The sequence below is a fragment of the Saimiri boliviensis genome, chromosome 1 (assembly GCF_048565385.1).
Source record: "Saimiri boliviensis isolate mSaiBol1 chromosome 1, mSaiBol1.pri, whole genome shotgun sequence".
NCBI lineage: Eukaryota > Metazoa > Chordata > Mammalia > Primates > Cebidae > Saimiri > Saimiri boliviensis.
The window spans coordinates 103,438,531-103,461,133 of NC_133449.1; the positions used below are offsets into that span (position 1 = coordinate 103,438,531).

The window sequence follows — 22,603 nt, forward strand, 5'->3', positions numbered from 1 at the left end:
GGCTGTAATCCCAGCTACTCAGGAAACTGAGGCAGAAGAATCACCTGAACCCAGGAGGCAGAGGTTGCAGTGAGCCGAGATTGAGCCACTGCACTCCAGCCTGGGGACAGAGTGAGAATCCATCTCAAGAAAAAAAAAAGAAACTCCCCAAGCCCAGGCACCCATGCTTTGATAGTAGCTTAATATCAAAACTGGCCACCCTTACCCCTCATTGTATCCTCATCCTTTATAATAAGACTTTGTAGCCTCTCCTAGCTAAATCATGGCATCTGTTTCCCCAGTCCTAGAATCTGAGCTGGCCTTGCTTTGGCCAACACTATGCATCAGAAATGATGGTGTTTACACCCGGGCCTTGCACACTTCTGTTCTTCTCTCAGGAGACTGCCTCTTCTGTGAAAACAAGCCCAGGCTAGAGGGCGGGAGCTCTGTGGCCCAGTCACCCCTGTTGCTGAGATAATAGGCAGCCAAAAGCCACCACTGTACTCCAGCTTGGGCCACAGGAGTGAAACCCTGTCTCAAAAAAAAAAAAAAAAAATTCACAAAACTGCATGAGATAACTGAGGGAGGGAGTTTAGATAAAGCAAGTGTTTAAGGACTGAGCCCTGATGCATATCAACTTTAAGAGGCTGAGCAGATGAGAAGAAACCAACACAGGAGACTCAGGAAGAGAAAGCAGTCAGGTAGTGGAAATGAAGGAGAGAGTGTCATCCTGAATTAGGGAAAGAAAGCTTTGTAAGGGCTGGGTGCAGTGGCTTATGCCTGTAAATCTCAGCACATTGGGAAGCCGAGGCAGGTGGAAGGTCAGGAGTTCGAGACCAGCCTGGCCAACATGGGGAAACCTCTTCTCTACCAAAGTTACAACAATTAGCTGGGCATGGTGGCGCATACCTGTAATCCCAGCTACTCAGGAGGCTGAGGCAGAAGAAATCCCTTGAACCTGGAAGGCGGAGGTTGCAATTAGCCAAGATCGCACTATTGCACTCCAGCCTGGGCAACAAGAGTGAGACTCTGTCTCCAAAAAAAAAAAAAAAAAAAATTTTATTTTAGAGATGGGTGTCTCACTGTATTGCCTGGGCTGGTCTTAAACTCCTGGACTCAAGTGACCCTCCTGCCTTGGCTTCCTGAAGTGCTAGGATTACAGGCATGAGCCACTGTGTCCAGCAGGTATTAGGTTTTGTTTGTCTGTTTTGTGAGACGGAGTCTTGCTCTGTCACCAGGCTGCAGTGCAGTGGTGCAATCTCAGCTCACTGCAACCTCTGCCTCCCAGGTTCAAGCAATTCTCCTGCCTCAGCCACCTGAGTAGCTGGGACTACAGGCCCATGCCACCACACCCAGCTAATTTTTGTATTTTTAGTAGAGATGGGGTTTCACCATGTTGCCCAGGCTGGTCTCGAACTCCTGACCTCATAATCTGCCTGCCTCAGCCTCCCAAAGTGCTGGGATTACAGGCTTGAGCCACTGCGCCCGGCCAACATTTCTCTTATTATGAGAGGTTGAGTATCTTATCTTACAAACCATCAAAATGTATACTTCTGTGAATAGGATCCAATGTGAGTGCTGCTCCCTGGAGTTGTGCAGGATGGTGACCCTGTAATATGAATAAATGCCATTTAAATTTCTTCTTTATGTATGAATTCTGTATGTCTTTTGCCTACAGATGGTCTTCCCCCCCACCCCCACAATGATATATTTAACATAGATGGGGCCTGTACAATGGCACAGTTTTCCAAACCTAGAGTTTAGCAAGTGATCCAACAATTTTATTTTTCCTTTGGGTCATTTCTCCCCAGGGTATAGTCCCAGTAAGGGGTAGTGAGGGACAGCTCATACTTGAAATGTCACAAGTATGTCAAATTCTGGAGTTCAAGAACTTTGAAATTAAGCTGTACTCAAAGTGTCTCTCCAATGCCAGTTTACACAAAATTCTAGTTTGCCTCCTGTCTGAAGATTTAATCATGAATCATGCTGGATGGAGGAGTGAGGACACAGCATGCCTAGTGAGCTGGGCAGCCACTCCTGCTTGCTGGGCTTACGTTCCTGTGGTTTATAGCGTCTTCTCCGGTGAATAATAACCTCGGGTACATGCCAGGCCTTTTGGTCTTTGTTGATGACCTATAGGGACTGGAAGCCTGAGATTTCAAATTCAAGAACAGGCCTTTTAAGCCTGGTCAATCAATCAGGCCGTGTAGTCAGAGCCACAGATAGTACAATCTGCTGATGTAGAAAGAAACCCAAGTACTCAAAGGGAACATACCATTTGCCAGGAAGTATGGGGTTGATTTTTTTTCCCCAATTGTTCAGTTGCTAGCAGGCTTCAGGTGCTCACTGGCAAGGTCAGCCAACAAGGAGAGCACTTACAGACTTTCCTTTAAACCCCAATACGATGCACCAAATTTTGCCATTAGGTATTCACTCCTTTGGCTTAAACATTCCCCTATCAACCCAGCACTCCCTCCTGACCTGCTGATTATTTTCCATTTGGTTAGGCTTGAGGTGTTCTGGTCATTTTTGATCCTCTCCTCTCCCCCTCCTCCTGTCCCAATCCAATTAATCATGATGCCCCCTGGGTTATTTCTTCCAGGTGCCTGGGGAAGGCATGCTAGAGTGGTAAAGTACTGGCTATGACCCTGAGCAAGTGCTTCCAACTCTCTCTGAGCCTCAGCTTCTTCACCTGTAAAGGAGAGCTAACAGCATCCTACCTCACAGGGTTTTTGTGAGGATTAAAAATGATACATATTTTGTGTGTGTGTGTGTGTGTCTGTTTTGTTTTGTTTTTGAGACCAAGTTTTGCTTTTGTTGCTCAGGCTGAAGTGCAATGGCACAATCTCAGCTCACTGCAACCTTCACCTCCTGGGTTCAAGCGATTCTCCTGCCTTAGCCTCCTGAGTAGCTGGGATTACATGTATGCGCCACCACGCTCAGCTAATTTTGTATTTTTAGTAGATATGGGGCTTCTCCATGCTGGCCAGGCTGGTCTTCAACTCTTACACTCAGATGATCCATTCGCCTCAGCCTCCCAACAACATGCACACATATACTCCAACGCTTCCCCAGAAACCTCTTCAGCTGACCAGTGTCAAGCCTTGTGACTTAGAAGACCACATATATTATGTTTTAAAACACACACAATACTAATAATACATGATTTTATAAAAGTGAGGTCATAGCCCCATGTATAAAAAAAAAAAAAGGTATTTGAGAAAAGAAAAAAAAATCCTAATAACAACAACAACAAAATAAGTATGTGGCTCAAGTTGGTACTTTCCTTTCTAGTATATCTGTCATTTCTCTTTCTCTCTCTCTCTCTTTCTCTTTCTTTCTTTTTTTCCGGAGTCTCACTCTATCACCAGGCTGGAGTGCAGTGGCACAATCTCGGCCTCCGGTTCACTGTCCTCCCAGGTTCAAGCGATTCTCCTGCCTCAACTCAAGTTGCTGGGATTACAGGTGTGCACCACCACACCCAGCTAACTTTTTTATTTTTTGGAGAGACAGGTTTTCACCATGTTGGCCAGGCTGGTCTCAAACTCCTGACCTCAAGGGATCAGTCAGCCTGGGCCTCCCGAAGTGCTGGGATTACAGGCATAAGCCACCTCGCCTGGCCAGAATCCAGCTATTTCTGACCACCTTGGCCCAAGACACCGCCATTTCTTACTTGGATTATTGCAGCAGTCTCTGCTCCACTTTGCTCTGCCCTGCTGCCTTACAGCCTATCCTTCTCGCAAATGCCAGAACAATTTCTTAAAAATGGAAAATCAGATCTTGTCACTCCCCAGCATAAAATCTTTCAGTGGCTTTCCATTTCTCATAGAAATAATACATTCCCTCTATTTTTTTTTTTTTTTAAGTTGGAGTCTTGCTCTGTCGCCCAGGCTGGAGTACAGTGGTGCAGTCTTGGCTCAGTGCAGCCTCTGCCCCCCGGGTTCCAGTGATTCTCCTGCCTGAGCCTCCTGGGTAGCTGGGATAATTTTTGTGTGTGTTTTTAGTAGAGATGGAGTTTCACTATGTTGGCCAGGCTGGTCTTGAACCCCTGACCTCAGGTGATCCACCGCCTTAGCCTCCCAAAATGCTGGGATTACAGGCATGAGCCACCGTGCCCGGCTCATATTCTCTATTTTGCTCCTCAATTGGTCTCAGTTATTTCACTCTCAGGGCCTGTGTGCTTGCTGTTCCCTCTGCCTGGTCCCTTCTTACTCTGCAGCTCAGGAGTTTGCAAACCATAGCTTGTGCACCAAATCTTATCTGCTGTCTGTTTTCATACTGCCCATGACCTACAAGTGGTTTTTACATTTTTTGTTTGTTTTGTATTGTTTGAGATAGGGTCTTGCTGCGTTGCCCAGGCTGGAGTACAGTGGAGTGATCATGGCTCACTATAACCTTGAACTCCTGGATTCAGGGGATTCTCCTGCCTCAGCCTCCTGAGTAGGGACTACAGGCACATGCCACCACACCTATTTTTTTTAAGGTGGGGTCTTGCTATGTTGGCCCAGGCAGGTCTCAAACTCCTGGCCTCATGCAATCCTCCTACTTTGGCCTCCCAGAGTTTTGGAATTACAGTTGTGAGCCACCACAGCCAGCCAGTTTTTACATTTTTAAGTAATTAGAAAAATAGTAATAGACCAATATTTCAGATACATGAAGATCATATGAAATTGAAATTTTAGTACTGTATCCATAAACAAAGTTTTATTGGAACACAGCCTCACTTATTCATTCATGTATGGTCTATCGCTGCTTTCTAAATGTGACAGCAAAAGTAAGCTACAAGAGACAAAGACTGTACGGCCCACAAAGCCGAAGATATTTACTAACTGGCCCATTAGGGAAAAACATTTGTTCTGCTCTGCTTCTCTTGGGCAGCTCTTCACTCTTCAGGTATCAATTTTAAAAAATCTCCTTCCCATTCAATCTCATCCCCCACTCCATTACTCTTGATCTCAACTCTGTGTATTTCATTCCCAGCAAACACCGCAATCTGTACTTACATCTTTAATTGTTTTCCTGTTTTATTTTATTTTATTTTGAGACAGGGTCTTGCTCTTTTACCCAGGCTGGAGTGCAGTGGTGTGGTCACAGCTCACCGCAGCCTCAACATCCTGGGTTCAAGTGATCCTCCCACCTCACTCTCCTGAGTAGCTGGGACCACAGGTGTGCACCACCACACATGGCTAATTTTTGTATGGTTTTTTTTTTTTTTTTTTTTTTGAGACAGAGTTTCGCTCTTGTTACCCAGGATGGAGTGCAATGGCGCGATCTCGGCTCACCGCAACCTCTGCCTCCTGGGTTCAGGCAATTCTCCTGCCTTAGCCTCCTGAGTAGCTGGGATTACAGGCACGTGCCACCATGCCTAGCTAATTTTTTGTATTTTTAGTAGAGACGGGGTTTCGCCATGTTGACCAGGATGGTCTCAATCTCTCAACCTCGTGATCCACCTGCCTTGGCCTCCCAAAGTGCTGGGATTACAGGCTTGAGCCACCGTGCCTGGCCATTTTTGTATGTTTTTATAACAGGTTTTGCCATTTTGCTCAGGCTGGTCTCAAACTCCTGGCTCAAGTGATCCACCTGCCTCAGCCTCCCGAGTAGCTGGGACTACAGGCACACACCACGGTGCCCAGCCTTAATTTTTTGTAGAGACAGGCTATCACTGTGTTGCCTAGGCTGGTCTCAAACTCCTGGCTTTAAACGATCCTCTTGCCATGGACTCCCAAAGCACTGGCATTACAAGTATGAGCCACTGCACCCAGCCTCCTCTTTGCTATTTCTATCTCCCACAAGACTGAACACTCCATAATACACAGCTTCTGTCTCTTACATCACTGTGCCTCCAGTGTCTGGCAGAGTGCCCGGGCATGGCAGGCCCCTAATACATACTTAACAAATATTTATTTATGTAATAAATATTTAACAGATGTTAATTAAATAAACATAAATAAGATGAAATTTGTAAGACTTGTAGATTGAATTATTATTGTTATAATTCTGTCCCTTTAAAGAACCCATATTCTCAGCCAGGCGCAGTGGCTCACACTTGTAATCCTAGCACTTTGGGAGGCTGAGGCAGGGGAATTGCTTGGGCCCAGGAGTTCGAGACCAGCCTGGCAACATAGCAAGACTATCTCTTTAAAAAGAGCCCATATTCCCAAAGTGCCACCCTCCCCTCTGACTGGCTGTCCAGTTGAGAGGCACCTCCATTGCTTGGTTTCTCTCTCTCTTTTTTTTTTTGAGGCAGAATCTTGCTCTGTTGCCCAGGCTGGAATGGCTCAATCTTGGTTTACTGCAACCACCGCCTCCTGGGTTCAAGTGATTCTCCTACCTCGATCTCCCAAGTAACTGGGATTACAGGTGCCCGTCACCACGCCTGGCTAATTTTTTGTATTTTCAGTAGAGACAGAGTTCCATCATATTGTCCAGGCTGGTCTTGAACTACTGCCCTCAGGTAATCCACCTGCCTCAGCCTCCCAAAGTGCTGGGATTACAGGTGTGAGCCCCCACGCCTCCCTCATCATTCGGTTTCCTAATGCCTGTATTTTACTCCCAGTAGGTTCACAAGGCATCTTTCTGGACTCTGCTTCCCGTATCTCACTTTCTTAAGCGGCTGCTATTTACTAACTAGCTGTGAGATCCTAAGCGAATTATCACTCTACCACAGTGTCCTCATCTGTAGGATGGGGACAATAGAAGTCCCTACCTCAACCAGGTTGGTGGCTCATGCCTGTAATCCTAGCACTTTGGGAGGCCAAGGTGGGCAGATCACCTGAGGTCAGGAGTTCAAGACCAGCCTGGCCAACATGGCAAAACCCCGTCTCTATTAAAAATACAAAAAAGTAGCAGGGTGTGGTAGTGGTCGCCTATAATCCCTGAGGCAGGGAGAATAGTTTGAACCCGGAAGGCAGAGGTTGCAGTGAGCCAAGATAGTGCCACTGCACTCCAGCCTGGGCGACAGACCAAGACTCCATTTCAAAAAAAAATGAAGTCCCTACTTCATAAGGTTGTGAGGATTAAATAAAAATGCTTAGTGCATGGTAAGCATTAAGTAAATGTTTGCTAAGTTGCTTCTTTCCTTCCCACTAGAGATCTTCCCAACAGCCTTTCACCTAGTCTCTTTAAGGGACTGGATTTGTTAGCTGCTCCTATATAATAAACTGCCCCCAAAACCCAGTGGCTTAAAATGATTGCTCAAGAGTCTGTGGGTCAGCTGGGCTGTTCTACTGATTTCAGCAGGCTTGGCCCACCTCCATGGAGCTCACACATGAATCAACAGGCAGCCGCCAGGTCCCAGGTCGGTTGGTTGCTGGCAGGTCTAGGATGGCCTCACTCACATGTCTGGCTGTTGGCTGCCTGTTATCTGGGCAACAGAGGTGACTGGGCCACGATACTCCAGCAATCTAGCCCAGGCTTGTTTTCACAGCAGAGGGAGTTTCTCAAGAGAAGAGCAGAAGTGTGCAAAGCCCAAGCGTGGACACCATCATTATGTTGGCCAAAGCAAGGCCAGCCCAGATTCTAGGGTTGGAGAAACATGCCACCATTTAGAGAGGAGAGGCTGCAAAGTCTTATTATGAAAGATGAAGATACAGTGAGGGGTCAGAGTGGCCAGTTTTGATATTAAACTACTACCAGAGCATAGGTGCCTGGGCTTGGGGAGTTTAGAATAGACTTGCCAGTTGAGGAAGCAGGAGTATCATCTCCCAGCTTTGAGGCCATATCAAACTGGATTTAAATCCCAGCTCCACCAACTATCTGTGAGGTGTCTAGTTGAGTTGCTCTTGAGCTTCAGTTTCCACTCCGGTTGTTGTGATCAGAGGAGGAAAAGTGTGGAAGGGGCTTAGCACACTTCCTGGCTCACACAGAACAAATATATGGCAAATAGAGATCATAGCATTCTTACATACAAGGTGCATCCTGGGCTCTGCTGATTCCCGTCTCTGCTTCCCCAGGTGGAGAAGAAGAAAAACAGGCCAGGCAGGAGTGTGATTTCAGATGGGGAACCATGAGTTGGCAATTACCTAGTAAGAGCTTAATTATAGTTCTTTGGGGGAAAAAAAGCCAGGAATGCAATCTGGTGGGCAGAGGGGATGGGTCTGGGGTGAAGGACGAGAGGGGGAAGAGGTGGAGGAAGAAGGGGTGGAGAGAGGGAAGAGACAGGGAGGCCCAAGAGGGAAAAACTGAGCCACTGGAAAGGGCTCTCCCCCTCCACTAAAATAATGCCAATGACATTTTTATTTGATGTTTTGTTGTTGCTCTGATTTCAGAAGTGCTGTGTGCTCACTTCATGGTGCTTGGAAAATGCATAGACTGTTTCACTCATAATCCCACCAAGCAGATATGATCATGGCTGATATTTACATGCCCCTAGGATGTGCCAAATCTTTTACACTGTCACAAATCTTTTACACTTTAATGTCTCCTATGAAGACCCCATGAGTAGACATTGCTATCCTCATTGCACCGGGGAGGTGAGGAAATGAGGGACAGATGTAAGTAACTTGTCCAGTGTGATACATTTAGTAAATAGCATGACAGCACTTAAATCCAAGCTAGCTAGTCCCAGGCCTCGCACATCACCAAGGAAGATATGTCTCTCCATACATTTTTTTCTTTCAGGAAATGGTACCACAATTTTATTACTTTTTTTTTTTTCTTTTTGAGACAGAGTCTCGCTCTGTCGTTCAGGCTGGAGTGCAATGGTGCACTCTCAGCTCACCGCAATCTCTGCCTCCCAGGTTCAAGCAATTCTTCTGCCTTAGCCTCCCAAGTAGCTGGGATTACAGACGCACCACCACGCCGGGCTAATTTTTGTATTTTTAAGTAGAGACGGGGTTTCACCATGTTGAACAGGCTGGTCTAACCCCTGACCTCATGATCCACCCACCTCAGCCTCCCAAGGTGCTGGGATTACAGGTGTGAGCCACTGCACCCGGCAAAGATTGAAAATTTGTGTATCTTTCTTTTTTTTGATAATTTGTAATTGTGATATTATTTTAAATGGAAACCAAAATTGCAAGAATAGTACAAGAAACTCCAGAAACTCTACCTGCATTAACCAGTTGTTCACCATTTGCTTTTTAATTTTCTCTCTATACGTGATATAAGCTTAGGCTTTGTGTCCTCACCCAAATCTCACCTTGAATTGTAATCCCTGTAATGCTCATCATCCCCAGGTGTCAAGGGAGCGACCATGTGGAGGTAATTGAATCATGGAGGCGGTTGCCCCCATGCTGTTCTCATGATAGTGAGTGAATTCTCAAGAGATGTGACAGTTTTATAAGGGGCTTTTCCCCATTCACTTGGCACCTCTCCTTCCTGCCACCTTGTGAAGAAGGTGCTTTGCTTCTCCTTCACCATCAGCTATAATTGTAAATTTCCTGAGGCCTCCCCAGCCATGCCGATCTGTGATCCAATTAGATCTCTTTCCTTTATAAGTTACCCAGTCTTGGGCAGTTCTTCATAGCAGTATGAAAACAGACTAAGACAATATATAAACATTTACATACATATGGATCTATCTGTGTATATAAGTATATATATGTATTTTTCTGAACCATTTGAGATACACTGGAGACATCATGTCCTAAATATTCCAGTGCGTAGTCCTAAAAACAAAGACATTTTCATGCATAACCACAGTATAATTATCAAACTCGGGACAGTTAACATCCCAACAATACTATTATCTATCTATAGCCTGTATTTAATCAATTACCAGTGTATATATGTTTTTCCCAGTTCAGAATCTAATCCAGGATTCTGCATTGCATTTAATTGTCATAGCTCTTCTTTAAACTGAAATAGTTTGTCAGCCTTCCTTTGTCTTTCTTGACCTTGACATTGATATGGGTCCATTATTTTGTGAAATGTCCCTCAATTTAGGTTCCTTCCATTCTTTTTTCCTGTGCAAATGTATACATATATATTTTGCAAAGTTAGGATGTCAGGTGTGGTGGCTCATGCCTGTAATCCCAGCACTTTGGTAAGCCATGGTGGGAGGAGCTCAGGAGTTCAAGACCAGCCTGGACAATATAGCAAGACCCTGTTTCTACTGAAAAGAAGACAAAATAAGGTATAAAACACACACACACACACATTTATTGTAAAAACCTAGGATAATCAAAATATATAAAGGATAAAAAAGGTACCCACCAACTTAACAACTAAAATATTACATATATTCCTCCCCTTCTGTTTCCATGTACATTTTACTCTTTAATATTTTTATGTGATTTTATTGTTGAGGGAAGAAATAAGAATATATACATACATATATATACACACATATACCTATATACATTTATTTTTGAGACAGAGTTTTGCTCTTGTTGCCCAGGCTGGAGTGCAATGGCGCAATCTCAGCTCACTGCAACCTCTACCTCCTGGGTTCAAGCGATTCTCCTGCCTCAGCTTCCCTAGTAGCTGGGATTGCAGGCACCCGGCACCATGCCCAGCTAATTTTTTGTATTTTTAGTAGAGACAGGGTTTCACTATGTTGGCCAGGCTGGTCTCAAATTCCGGTCCTCAGGTTATCTACCTGCCTCAGCGTCTCAAAGTGCTGGGATTGCAGGCGTGAGCCACTGCACCCAGCCATATATATGTTTTTTTTTCTCCAGTCAGTTTACTGAATGTTCATCTTTCTCCATTGCTTTGTGATGTTGCCTATATAACCTACTGAAGTCATATGTAATTGGGCATATTTATGTATTTCTATTTTTTCCCAGTAATTTGTGTATTTATTCCTGTATCAGACCCACATTTACTACATTTTTAATTAAAACATAAAAGCTAATTTAAAAAATTTCATCATCCCCCCAAAAAACTTTGTGTCAATAGTCACTTTCCATTCTCTTCTCAGCCCAAGAGGACCACTAATCTATATTCTGTCTCTATGGATTTGCCTATTCTGGACATTTCCTATAAGTAAGAATCATATAATATGTGGCCTTTTGTGTTTGGCTTCTCTTTTTTATTCTGTTTTTTTTTTTTTTTTTTTTTTTTTTTTTTTTTTTTAAGATGAGGTCTTGCTATGATTACAGGCATAAGCCACCATACCCAACTGGCTTCTTTTTCTTAATGTTTCTAAGGTTCATCCACATTGTAGCATGGATCAGTGTTTCATTCCTTTTTATGGCCAAATAATATTCCATTGTATAGATCTACATGTTTTATTAATATTTGTCCATTCATTAGTTGAGGGGCATATGAGTTGTTTCTGCTTTTTGGTTATTATGAATAATGCTGCTATGAACGTTTGTGTACAAGTTTCTGTGTGGACACCTGTTTCTTTTCTCTTGGGTAGATACCTAGGAGTGGCATTGCTGGGTTGTATGGTAACTGTATCTTCAACCATGTGGAGAACTGCCAGATTGATTTACAAACCATCTACACCATTTCATATTCCCATAAGCTGTGTTTGACAGTTCTCTTCAGAACACTTTTTTTTGTTTGTTTTCTTTTTTTTTTTTTGAAACAGAGTCTCACTGTGTACCTAGGCTGGAGTGCAGTGGTGCGATCACAGCTCACTGCAGCCTCAGTCTCCTGGGTTCAAGTGATCCTCCCGCCTCAGCCTCCTCAGTAGCTGGGACCACAGGTAGGAGCCACCACACCCAGCTAATTTTTTTATTTTTATTTTTTGAGATGGAGTTTTGCTCTTGTTACCCAGGCTGGAGTGCAATGGTGTGATCTCGGCTCACCGCAACCTCTGCCTCCTGGGTTCAGGCAATTCTCCTGTCTCAGCCTCCTGAGTAGCTGGGATTATAGGCATGCACAACCATGCCCAGCTGATTTTTTGTATTTTTAGTAGAGACGGGGTTTCACCTTGTTGACCAGGATGGTCTCGATCTCTTGACCTCGTGATCCACCCACCTCGGCCTCCCAAAGTGCTGGGATTACAGGCTTGAGCCACCGCACCCGGCAATTTTTTTTTTATTTTTTGTAAAGATGAGGTTTCACTATGTAACTGGTCTTGAACTCCTGGGCTCAAGGGATACTCCCACCTTGGCCTCCCAAAGTGTTAGGATTACAGGCAAGAGCCACCACGCTCAGCTTAGGACACTTTTATAAACATAAACTCACAACAATAATCTTCATAATAACCCCAGAGACAGGCATCATTGCCGTAATCTTTCAGACAAGGACAATGAGGGCAGAGAGGAAACACCAGCTATAAGGGTCAGGGCTTCAAGCTTGAGACTACCTTATTTCCTGTGGGAAGCCTGAATTTTGGGCTAAAACAATAGGCTTTCCGGCTTTGAGAGGTGATAGGACAATGGGCAGAGAGGAGGAATCTGCAGGTCAAAGTCTTGATGTAGAGATGGAAGTTCCCAGGGCATCAAAGCCACTTCTGTTTTTGTTTTATTGGGCAACAATGGAGCCAGGTTCTGACTAATTAATGATGATAAAAGTGCTCTGACAAGAAGGAGAGTTCTGCAAATGCCAGTCATGAATTATTCATGGCCAGGTCTTCTTAACTGGGGGAGAGGAGGCTGCCTAGGAGTAGAAGCTAAGCTCTCACTTCCCCTCAAGTTCGTATGAGCCTGAGCAGCCCCCACAGGACTCAGTTTCTCAGTGCCGAATATGGGGCCAGTTGTGAGCTCTCATTTCTTCGTTTTTTTGTATGTTTGTTTTTTGAATATTTTTGAGATAGGGTCTTGTTCTCACGCCCAGGCTGGAGTTCAGTGGCATAGTCTCAGCTCACTGCAACCTCTGTCTCTCAGGCTCAAACTATCCTCCTGCCTCAGCCTCCCCAGCATGAGGTGTGAACTGGGACTACAGGTGCACACGACCACGCCTGCTAATTTTGTTTTATTTTTGTAGAGATGGGGTTTCGCTATGTTCCCCAGGCTGGTCTCCAACTCCTGGGCTCAAGCAATCTACCCACTTTGGCCTCCCAAAGTGCTGGGATTACAGGCATAAGTCACCATGCTGGGCCAGCTCTCATTTCTACCAGACTGGAACCTGCAGAGAAGGGCTGGTGACCTGTGACCTGTTACCACCCGACCTGGAGACAGTGCATGCCCAAGCTGCCCCTAGCAAGTGGCAAATAAAAATTAATAATACCAAAATATAGTTCAGGGTTGGTAAGCCTTTCTTGTCTTTCTTTCTTTCTTTCTTTCTTTTTTTTTTTTTTTTTAGACAGAGTCTGGCTCTGTCGCCAGGCTGGAATGCAGTGGCGTGATCTTGGCTCACTGCAACCTCCGCCTCCCGGGTTCAAGTGATTCTCCTGCCTCAGCCTCCTGAGTAGCTGGGATTACAGGCACTTGGCACCATGCCCAGCTAATTTTTGTATTTTTAATAGAGATGGGTTTTCACCATGTTGGCCATGAACTACTGACCTCAGGTGATCTACCCGCCTTGGCCTCCCAAAGTGCTGGGATTACAGGCATGAGCCACTGCACCCAGCCTGTTAAGCCTTTTCTATTAAAGGTCAGATAGTACATATTTTGGGCTTTGCAGGACATATGGTCTCTGTCACACTACCCAGCTCTGCCATTGTGGTGCAAAAGCTTCCATAGATATCCACCAACAAATGAATGTAACCATTCGATGAAGCTTGGTGTACACTGATATTTGAATTCTATGTAATTTTTAAGTGTCACAAAATATTATTCCCCTTTTCTTCCCCCCCAACCCCCCACCATTTAAAAATGTAAAAACTACTTTTAGCTCCTGGAATGTGAAAAACAGCTGTAGCCTCAAAACGTTTAACACAATTACTATTCAACCCAGAAATTTCACTCCTAAACATGTATCTAAAAGCAATGGCCGGGTGCGGTGCTCATGTCTATAATCCCAGCACTCTGGAAGGCTGAGTGGGGTGGATCACCTGATGTCAGGAGTTTAAGACCAGATATAAAGACTTTTTTTTTTTGAGATGGAGTTTTCGCTCTTGTTACCCAGGCTGGAGTGCAATGGCATGATCTTGGCTCACCGCAACCTCTGCCTCCTGGGTTCAGGTAATTCTCCTGTCTCAGCCTCCTGAGTAGCTGGGATTATAGGCACGCACCACCATGCACAGCTAATTTTTTGTATTTTTTTAGTAGAGACGGGGTTTCACCTTGTTGACCAAGATGGTCTTGATCTCTTGACCTTGTGATCCACCCGCCTCGGCCTCCCAAAGTGCTGGGATTACAGGCTTGAGCCACCGCGCCCGGCCTAAGACTTTTTTTTTTTGAGACAGAGTTTCCTTCTTGTTGCCCAGGCAGGAGTGCAATGGTGCAATCTTGGCTCACCGCAACCACTGCCTCCCAGGTTCAAGCAATTCTCCTGCCTCAGCCTCCTGAATAGCTGGGATTACAGGCACGCACCACCATGCGAGGCTAATTTTGTATTCTTAGAAGAGTCGGGGTTTCTCTGTGTTGGTCAGGTTGGTCTTGAACTCTCAACCTCAGGTGATCCACCTGCTTCGGCCTCCCAAAGTGCTAGGATTACAGGCATGAGCCATCACGCCTGGCCTAAGATATTTTCTTTTTCTGTAGTTTTCTGCAAATAATTTTAAGAGATTTTCTACCCCAGCCACCTTTACAGTAGTGGCTTTGGATATATGAAAGTTGGGGGAAGCTGTGGAGAGGGAAAATAATTAGAAATGGGATAGTATTTTGCCCACTTCAAGCCCTACTCTAGCCCAAAACCCTCTCCTTTCATTCTCAAAAATATCCAGGAAATCAAGGTCTAATTGCCAGCTGTGTGGCATTGGATGATTCCTCACCCTCTCTGAGCCCTTTCTCATATATGTCATGTGGACTGAATTTCTGGAAAAGGCTCCCAGTCCTTTTCATCCTTTCCTTTCCAGCACTGTTAAGCAAGACACAGAGAGTGATTACTTTGCTCAGCAGTGCTGGGAAGGAAGGAAGGAAGGGAGAGAAAAGGAAGGTGGGGAGCATGGGGCAACAAGGAGAAAACTGACATCAGAATGGCTGGTGGATGTGTCAGAGGCAGCAGGGAGGGACAGGTAGAAGGAGTGGTCCCCTCCTGTCATCTTTTCTGCCCTGGAGCTTTGAGGGTGTGATTAACCTGTCTCTGGATGTCATTCTTGGAAGGTCTGTGCTTGGCTGAGCACTGGACATGGAGTCCAAACACTTGCATTCTGCTCACACCTCACATTGGTCACCTGTGACTTCGGGCAAATTAGTTCCTGCTTTGAGCCTTGTCTTGCTCAGCTGTGTAAGGGGTTAATGCCCGGCTGGTTGTAACAACTCTAGGAAAGGTGCTTTGTAAAAGGCTAAGCAACTACAGTGCTGTCAGTGATGAACAAACTATGGCACGCCTTCCTTTGTTTCTTTAAATATCTTTATGGAGGTGTAATTCACATACCACACAATTCACCCATTTTAAATGTGTGCTTCAGCAGGTTTTGGTCTATTCACAGAGTTGCACAACCATGATCACAATCAATTTTAGAACATTTTCATCATCCCAAGAAGAAACCTGTACTCTTGCCAGGAGCAGTGGCTCCTGCCTGTAGTCTCAGGGATGAGGGAGGATTGCTTAAGTCTGGGAGTTGAAGACTAATGCAGGCAACATTAAAAACAAGAACCCCCTCCCCACCGACAAAAAAAAAACAACAAAAAAACCCTTTAGCTGGGTATGTTGGAACAAGCCTGTAGTCCCAGCTACTCATGAGGCTGAGGCAGGAGGATCACTTGTTTGAGCCCAGGAGTTTGAGGCTGCGGTAAGCCATGATCCTACCCCTGTACTCTAACCTGGGCGACAGAGCAAGAAAACTTAAAACAAAAACAAAAACAAAAACAAAAAAAACCTAAAACTAAAAACAAAACTATACTCTTTTATTTAATTTTATTTTGTAGAGATGGAGTCTCACTTTGTTGCCTAGAGTGGTCTTGAACTCCTGGCTTCAAGGGATCTTCTCTGCCTCAGCTTCCCAAAATGCTAGAGTTTCAGGCCTGAGCCACTGTGCCCAGCCAAAACCCTACTCAGGAGCTATCACCCTCCAGTCTTCTCAGGCCCCTGATCCCCAGGCAAGCACTCATCTACTTTCTATCTCTATAGATGTGCTTATTCTGGACATTTCATAGAAATGAAATCATATAATGTGTTGTCTTTTGACTGACTTCTTTCATTTACGATAATGCTTGCAAGTCTTGTCCATTTTGTAGCATACATAAACATTTAATTCCTTTTTAGAATTGGATAATGTTCCAATGTAGGGGTATGCCACATTTTATGTATCCATTCATCAGTTGATAGAAATTTGTGCCTTTTTTTCCCTTATTTTGGGACTATTATGAATAGTACTGCTATAAACTTTAATGTACAAGTTTTTATGTAGACACACATTTTCATTTCTTTCTTTTTTTTTTTTTCTTTGAGACAGTCTTACTCTGTCGCCCAGACTGGAGTGCAGTGATGCTATCTCAGCTCACTGCAACCTCCACCTCCCAGATTCAAGTGATTCTCCTGCCTCAGCCTCCCAAGTAGCTGAAATTACAGGTGCATGCCACCACGGACAGCTAATTTTTGTATTTTTAGTAGAGACAGTGTTTTGCCAAATTGGCTAGGCTGGTCTTGAACTCAAGTGATTCGCCAGCCTCGGCCTCCCAAAGTGTTGGGATTATAGGAGTGAGCTACTGTGCAGGGCAATTAAGTTTTTTGTTGTTGCTATTGTTTTTTGAGATGGAGTCTCATTCTGTTGCCCAGGCTGAAGTGCAGGGCACAATATTGGCTCACTGCAACCTCTGCCTCCCGGGTTCAAGCGATTCTCCTGCCTCAGCTCCCAAGTATCTGGGATTACAGGTGTCCGCCACCATGTCCAGCTAATTTTGGTATTTTTAGTAGAGATGGGGGTTCACCAAGTCAGCCAGGCTGGTCTCCATCTCTTGACCTCGTGATCCTCCTGCCTCAACCTCCCAAAGTGCTGGGATTACAGGTGTGAACCACCACGGCCAGTCAAGGTTTATTTTTAACTGACAAATAATAATTGTGTATATCTATGGGGCATAATATGATGTTTCAGTATGTATATACATTATTGAATGATCAAATCAGGCTAATTAACCATATTTATCACCTCATATACTTACTGTTTCTTTGTGACGAGAACATTTAAAATCTGTTCTTTTAGCTTTTATGAAATATATTTATTATTAACTATCACTATGCTGTATAATAGATCACTAGAATCCGGTTGGAAAAAATCAAAAGGATATCTTGTGACCATGAACATCATATGAAATTCGAATTTTAGCCTCAAATATCTACTGTCTATCTAGCCCTTTATAGTAAAACTCTGATGACTTCTGAACTAAACAAACACACAGAAACTAGGATAGATCTATAAGCCAAATGAAAAAAGCAAATGTAACAGTTATCTGTTCCTGCATAATGAACAATCCCAAAATGAAATGGTTCAAAAATAGACATTCATTATCTCACATAGTTTCTATGGATCAGAAATTTGTAAGTGGCTTGACTGGGTGGTTTAGCTTGGGGTCTCTGACAAGGTTGTGGTTGAGATATTGCTGGGGCTGCAGTCATCTGAAGGCTTTACTGGGGCTGGAGAATCACTTTCAAGATGGTTCACTTACATGGCTGGCAAAGTGGTGCTAGCTATTTGCAGAAGGCCTAGTTCCTCTTAGACCTCTGCATAGGGCTACTTGAGTGTCCTCACAACATGACAATTGGAGGCTGGGCACCTGAACTCACTGTTGTTTTTATTTACAGTTCTCCCTGCCCCGGGCATGGTGGTTCACACCTGTAATCCCAGCACTTTGGGAATCCAAGGTGGGTGGATCACTTGAGGTCAGGAGTTCAAGAACAGCCTGGCCAACATGATGAAACCCCATTTCTACTAAAAATACAAAAATAATTAGCCAGGCATACTGGCACATGCCTGTAATCCCAGTTACTCAGGTGGCTGAGGCAGGAGAATTGCTTGAACCCAGGAGGCAGAGGTTGCAGGGAGTCAAGATCACGCCACTTAATTCCAGGCTGGGTGACAGAGCAAGACTCCATCTCAAAAAAAAAAAAGCATGACAGTTGGCTTCCCCTAGAATGGGTGATCCAAGAGAGAGCAAGGAGGTTGTTACAATGTCTTTCATCACTTACCCTTGGAAATCACACACTGCTTTCCCTGAAGTATCCCACTGTCTGAACAGGGTCAGCTCTCTTCAATGTGGGAAGGTATCTTAGCCTGCTTGGGCTTCCACAACACAACAAAATATCATAGACTGGGTGGCTTAAACAGCAGAAATTTATTTCTTGTAGTTCTGGGGGCTGAGAAGTTCAAGATGAAGGTGCTAGCAAGTTTGGTTTCATTCTGAGGCCTCTTCTCTTGTTGGCCTGTATGTAGCTGTCATCTTGCTGTGTGCTCACATGACCTTTCCTGGTGCACACATGTGGAGAGAGTGAACTCTGACTCTCTTCCTCTTATAAAGATGCTAGACCTGGCTAGGCGAGGTGGCTTACATCTGTAATCACAGCACTTTGGGAAGCTGAGGTTGGGAGAATCACTTGAGCCCAGGAATTTGAGACCAGCCTGGGCAACATAGTGAGACTCCGTTTCTAGTAAAATAAAAAATAAAAAAAGAAGAAGAAGAAGAAAAAAGCACTAATTTCATCATGGGAGCACCACCTCATGATCTCTTCTAAATCTAATTTCCTTCCAAAGTCCCCTTGTCTAAATACTACCATATTTGAGGGTTAGGACTTCAAAATATGAATTTTGCAGGGACCCAAACATTCAGTCCATAACAGAGGCAACTATTCAAAGATGTGAATATCAGGAGATCTGCTGGAGGGCCATCTTGAAGGCCAGTTACCAGAGTAAGAAACAGAATCTGATCTATAGCAAGAATTTTTATAATTCTTTTCATTAAAAAATTAAAATCATATACAAAACAACACTACACATTTGATAAAGTTATATACAAACTCAAAGATATTTACCAAACAGAGTGGGGAAGGAGGGTGACCAAAGGAGGGCTGAGAATGAAAAGAAATGAAAGAGTGAATTAATGAAACCAGAGAGGATCCTTGTATGAACCAATATAAGAGTGGACTACAAACCGAGCTGAGTAATTCAGTCCTCTCCACTGAAGTCTCCCTCCTCCCCACCAACTGACGCATACGCATATACACTCAGAGAGAGAGAGACAGAGCGGGATGGAGAAAACAGGTTCCTTGTCCAAGATCCCAAGAATCCAGGCCCCTGAATCAAGTTCGGCTCTCTGCCTAAAATGTCCCCATTAAATTCACAGTTAACCTGCAGTGTCTTCAGAAAGCTACCATTCCTGGCAAAGTAAGGTTTTGCTTGTGGGAAGGGGCATGAAAACCAGCCCAACCAGCCTGGGAAGAAAATGTTCAGTTATGATCGGGCGTGGCGGTTCATGCCTGTAATCCAAACATTTTGGGAGGCCAAGGAGGGCGGATCACCTGAGGTCAGGAGCTCGAGACTATCCTGCCCAACATGGTGAAACCCCATCTCTACTAAAAATATAAAAATTAGCCAGGCATGTGGTGGGCACCTGTAATCCCAGCTACTCAGGAGGCTGAGGCAGGAGAATTGCTTGAACCTGGGAGGCAAAGGCTATAGTGAGCTGAGATCTCACCACTGCACTCCAGCCTGGGTGACAAAGTGAGACTCTGTCTGGAGAGAAAAAAAAAAAATGTTCAGTTATTACCCAAAATGACAGTACTGGTGGATTGCTCACCCCTCCTGCCAGCCTTCTGCCCTTTCTGGAGACAAAGGGCTCTCAGATCGCAGAGCCCTGTGAATGCCCCCAGGTCTAGCCTGTTAGTGGGAGAATCAAAACACTCTTTAAAAATATTAATATATGCTATGACTCTAGGCTTCATCACTTCTTTCACTTAACTCTTTTAATCCTCATCAACTCTGCCAGGTAGGAACTAAACTGTTATATCAAGAGGCCCAGAGAAGTGAGTTGAATGGCATGTTTTAAACTGTTACATATCCCTATAAAGTCATTCATTCATTCGGCAAATTCTTATTGAGCACCTACTATATGCTAGTACTGGGGATATAGCAGTGAACAAAGCAGGCAAAGCCCTTGTCTTCATGAGGGGTGGGAACAGTGAGATAAGACATTAGACAGCCCAGGCTTGGTGTCTTATGCCTGTAGACCCAGCTTCTTGGGAGGCTGAGGTGGGAGGATCACTTGAGCCTTGGAAGTGGAGGCTGCGGTGAGCCATGATTGCATCGCTACACTCCTGATTGGGTGACAGAGACCCAATCTCAAAACAAACAAACAAACAAACAAAAAATACAAAGACATTAGACAGTAAACAAACAGTAAATAAGATACACGAAAATGGAGTGAACAAATAGAAAGTTGTTGTGTTATAAGCGGTTGTCAGGGAAGACTTGCATTTGAACTGAGACCTCAAAATGGGGAAGGGTCCAGCCCAGTGAAAAGCAATTCTGTAAGTGAATACAGCAGCGAATACAACAGAGTAAATCCCTATGCTGACAGAGTTTACATACTACCAGAGGGAGATAGACAGCAAATATAGTAAGTCAATTATATGACATGTCAGAAGGTGATAATTGCAATGAGGAAAAAGTAGAGCAGGGTAAGAGGGTATTTTAGTCTGTTTTCACGATGCTGATAAACATATACCCGAATCTGGGTAATTTATAAAGAAAAAGAGGTTTCATGGACTCACAGTTCCACGTGGCTGGGGAGGCCTCATACTCATGGTGGAAGATGAAAGGCACGTCTTACATGGTGGCACGCAAGAGGGAGAATGAAAGCCAAGCAAAAAAGGAAACCCCTTATAAAACCATCAGATGGCATGAAAATTATTTACTACCACAAGAACAGTATGGGAGAAACTGCCCCTATGATTCAATTATTTCCCACTGGGTCCCTCCTGTAACACATAACAATTCAAGCTGAGATTTGGGTGGGGATACAGTCAAACCATATTGGGGGCTAGGCTAGCTAATGAAGGTCTTGCTGAAAAGCTGATATTTAAGAAAAGACTTGAAGGTTAGGGAGGAAACCATGCTCTTCATGGGGAAGCACATTCCAGGTGTCAGGAATAGCAAGTTCAAAGTTCCTGTGTCAGGAACGTGCCCAGGTTTTTTGAAAGGCAGCAGGGAGGCCTGGGTCACCCTGGGTTTGTTGGGCTATTTGTCCCACATCTTGGATATAGCTGGCTGTTTCTTGCAATGTCAAATTTAGTTATTTTTGGGGGGGGGGAGGGGGTGGTTGGATAGAAGGAAGGACTGTGACAGATAACCCAGTGATCAAACTTAGTGTCACAAAGTAGTACAAACCTACACAGTGGGCCTTCTGGTATGATATAGTGGGAAATAGATAACAAGACCTATGCAATATTGTTACCAAAAGCAATGTGCCTGAATATAACCACAAATAATAAACAGGACAAATTCAGATTATGGGACCTTCTACAAGATAACTGCCTGACTCCAAAAATGTCATGAAAGAAAAAATGATGTGAACATTTATCAGATCCTGGATCACAAAGAAAACCACAGCTATGCAGGATATTAATGAGACAACTGGGGACATTTGGGTATGTATAGGTGAGATAATAGCATTATATCAACATTGAGCTTTTTAGATGTGATAATGGCATTGCGGCTGCCTACAGAGAGATACAGGCTTAAGTATCCAGGGGTGAAGTGTCAGGATGTCTGCAAGTAACTCAAATGGTTCAATAAAAATGAAAATGAAATGTGTATGCAAAATGTGTTGATATTTGTGAATCCAAATGGAAGAAATAAAGATGTTTGTTGATTGTGAGATTTTCAAGCATTTCTGTGGGTATGAAATTTTTCAAAATAATTAGTCGTGTGGAAAAACGAACGTTTTGCTCATGGAGATGCTGGCTGCTTCTGCATCCCCCACCGATGCCTTGGATGTGTGGATTTGCGGGCCTCGTTATTTTATTTATTTATTTAGAAATGGAGTTTTGCTCTTTCGCCTAGGTTGGAGTGAAGTGGCGATTCTCCTGCCTCAGCTTCCAAAGTAGCTGGGATTACAGCCACCCGCCACCACGCCCAGCTAATTTTTTTATTTTTGGTAAAGACGGGGTTTCGCCACGTTAACCAGGCTGGTCTCGAACTCCTGACCTCAGGTGATCCACCCGCTTTGGCCTCCCCAAGCGTTAGGATTACAGGCTTGAGCCACCGCGCTCGGCCAGGTCTCTTAATTCTGACGCTGGCCCCGATCCCTGCTGTCGCCGGGTGCCCCAAATCCATCCCTCTCGCGTGCAGAACCTGTGGATGGACGCCGCGGAGGGCAGGTATCTCATCAGAGAAGGAGAAATCCCAGCACCGTTTAAAGGAGGGAAGGGAGAAAAGAAGGAAGACAAGGAGAGGAAGCCGGACAAGCTCACCTCTCGCAGGCTCCGCGCGGCCGGGCAGCTCCGAGCTCCGGAGTCCTGGGCGTCCTTCGCGGTGCGTCACCGCCCCACGGTGGCCAGCAGGCAAGCACGCGGCGCCTTGCAGGGAGGTGGGAGGGTTCCTGCAGCTCTCGCTCCTGGAGGGCTCCTGGGAAAGCTTCCGGCAGGCCAGCGCCCCCACAATCGCCCTGGATTAGCACGTTGTAAAAAGCAACTACTATGAGCTGAGCAGGTGCAGGTGCTATATAGCTATTAACTCACTTAATCCTCA

At 44.6% G+C, this 22,603-nt stretch overlaps 1 long non-coding RNA gene across 1 annotated transcript in view; it reads right to left on the reverse strand.

The window, feature by feature from the left end:
* LOC141584895 (uncharacterized) overlaps nt 1–22,603 on the reverse strand; it is a 36,496-nt gene continuing 13,893 nt past the window's right edge. The window contains exons 2-3 of the long non-coding RNA XR_012518178.1: nt 22,327–22,520; nt 1–22,207 (exon numbers count right to left, since the gene is read on the reverse strand). This is a non-coding gene — a long non-coding RNA (uncharacterized LOC141584895). The remainder of the gene's footprint in view (nt 22,208–22,326; nt 22,521–22,603) is intronic.